Here is a 3,185-nt window from a genome sequence, read left to right as displayed (position 1 = left end):
GTGGTATAAGCTAGAATTGATGGCGGCATTCATGGGAATCCAGAAGGTCTAACCTTGTCTGTGGTATTCCGAGTAGGATTCTGGAATTGAATGACTATGACGAGCTTTAAACTCCTGAAGGCTGGGCGTTAGTGACAGACGCAAAAGAATCGAGGGATTCTATTCCAACCTGATTGAGAACCGATAGATGATTAGCCATGCTGTGACAGAGCATTTGGACCTTTTTCACTGAGAGGATGGGATGTAGCCATTGACAACGGTGATGCCCTACATACAGCTTGCCATGGAAAGGAGTAAGAAGGATTGGATGAAGCAGTAGGAAAGCAGAGATTCAGGAGGAGCACAGCATCTCCATACACCTATCTGAAATTCCCATCATGGAAATACATGAGTAACTTTATCTTTATTTTATGTTTATTTACTATTATTTGATTTTCGAAAATCCATAATCAATTACTATCCGCCTGACTGAGATTTACAAGATGACCATAGCTTGCTTCATACCAACAATCTCTGTGGAATCGACCCTTACTCACGTAAGGTTTATTACTTGGACAACCCAGTACACTTGCTATTTAGTTTAACGGAGTTGTGTCAACACATAGCAAAGAGCCATTATAATTATTCCATACAACAAAAAAGAGTACAACATTGATGATCACAATTTCGTCCACAAAGTTTTTGGCGCCGTTGCCGGGGATTGTTCGAGTATGGACAACTGACGGTTCATCTTGTTGATCAGATTAGGTAATTTTCTTTTCAAAAAGTTTTCAAAAAAATTTTCAAAAAATATTTTCTTTATTTTCGTTTTTCTAAAGAATATTTTTGAAAAAATAATAAAAATACAAAAAAATCATAAAATCATAAAAATAAAAAATATTTTGTGTTTCTTGTTCAAGTCTTGAGTCAACTTTTAAGTTTGGTATCAATTGCATGCTTTAAAATTTTTTTTGCATTTTTCGAAAATTCATGCATTCATGGTGTTCTTCATGATCTTCAAGTTGTTCTTGACAAGTCTTGTTTGATCTTGATGTTTTCTTGTTTTGTGTTGTTTGTTATTTTTCATATGCATTTTTTTGTTTGTTAGAGTCCATGCATTAAAGATTTCTAAGTTTGGTGTCTTGCATGTTTTCTTTGCATCAAAAATTTTTCAAAATTATGTTCTTGATGTTCATCAGGATCTTCAAAGTGTTCTTGGCGTTCATCTTGACATTCATAGTGTTCTTGCATGCATCTTGTGTTTTGATCCAAAATTTTTATGTTTTGGGTCATGTTTGTGTTTTTCTCTCTCCTCATTAAAAATTCAAAAATCAAAAAAATATCTTTCCCTTAATTCCCTCCAAATTTTCGAAAATTTGATGTTGACTTAGTCAAAAATTTTAAAAATTAGTTGTTTCTTATAAGTTAAGTCAAATTTTCAATTTTAAAAATCTTATCTTTTCAAAATCTCTTTCAAAAATCACATCTTTTTCTTTTTTTTTTTGTAATTTTTGAAATTTTAAAAAATTTATTTTCAAAATCTTTTTCTTATCTTTAAAAAAAAATTAAAATTTTACTAACAATTAATGTGATTGATTCAAAAATTTGAAATTTGTTACTTTCTTGTTAAGAAAGATTCAATCTTTAAATTCTAGAATCTTATCTTTTAGTTTATTGTTAGTCAAGTAATCAATTTTAATTTTGAAAATTAGATCTTTTTCAAAATATCTTTTTCTTAAAAACCTTATCTTTTTATCATATCTTTTTCAAAATTTTATCTTTTTCAAAAATTTGATTTCAAAATATCTTATCTAACTTCTTATCTTCTTATCTTTTCAAATTTGATTTTAATATCTTTTTCAACTAACTATTTGACTTTTTGTTTGTTTCTTATCTTTTTCAAAACCACCTAACTACTTTTCCCCCTCTAATTTTCGAAAATACCTCCCTCTTTTTCAAAAAAAAATCTTTTTAATTGTTTAAATTTTAATTTTAATCATATCTTATCTTTAATTTTCGAAAATCACTAACCACTTTTTCAAAATTATTTTTGAAATTCTCTATCTCTCCTTCTATCTATTTATTTATTTATTCATTCACTAACACTTCTCTTCATCTCTCTTCATCTCAGATCACCACCTCTATCCTTACCCATTCTTCTTCACCACTCTGCCCTTTTTTTCTTCTACTAACATAAAGGAATCTCTATACTTTGACATAGAGGATTCCTCTTTCTTTTCTTGTTTTCTTCTCTTTCATATGAGCAGAAACAAGGACAAAAGCATTCTTGTTCAAGCTGATCCAGAACCTAAAAGGACTCTGAAGAGAAAACTAAGAGAAGCTAAATTACAACAATCCAGAAACAACCTTTCAGAAATTTTCGAACAAGAGAAGGAGATGGCAGCCGAAAATAATAATAATGCAAGGAAGATGCTTGGTGACTTTACTAAACCCACATCCAAATTTGATGGAAGAAGCATCTCTATTCCTGCCATTGGAGCAAACAATTTTGAGCTGAAACCTCATCTAGTTGCTTTAATGCAACAAAACTGCAAGTTTCATGGACTTCCATCTGAAGATCCTTATCAGTTTTTTAACTGAGTTCTTGTAGATTTGTGAGACTGTAAAGACGAATGGAGTAGATCCTGAAGTCTACAGGCTCATGCTTTTCCCTTTTGCTGTAAGAGACAGAGCTAGAACATGGTTGGAGTCACAACCTAAAGATAGCTTGGACTCCTGGGAAAAGCTGGTCATGGCCTTCTTGGATAAATTCTTTCCTCCTCAAAAGCTGAGCAAGCTTAGAGTGGATGTTCAAACCTTCAAGTAAAAGGATGGTGAATCCCTCTATGAAGCTTGGGAAAGATACAAGCAGTTGACCAAAAGGTGTCCATCTGACATGTTTTCAGAATGGACCATATTAGATATATTCTATTATGGTCTATCTGAGTTTTCGAAAATGTCACTGGACCATTCTGCAGGTGGATCCATTCACCTAAAGAAAACGCCTGCAGAAGCTCAAGAACTTATTGACATGGTTGCAAATAACTAGTTCATGTACACTTCTGAGAGGAATTCTGTGAATAATGGGATGCCTCAGAGGAAGGGAGTTCTTGAAATTGATACTCTGGATGCCATATTGGCTCAGAACAAAGTGTTGACTCAGCAAGTCAACATAATCTCTCAAAGTCTGAATGGATGGCAAAATG

This window comes from Arachis duranensis, chromosome 3, assembly GCF_000817695.3.
Source record: "Arachis duranensis cultivar V14167 chromosome 3, aradu.V14167.gnm2.J7QH, whole genome shotgun sequence".
Lineage (NCBI taxonomy): Eukaryota > Viridiplantae > Streptophyta > Magnoliopsida > Fabales > Fabaceae > Arachis > Arachis duranensis.
This window is presented reverse-complemented; position numbering follows the sequence as displayed.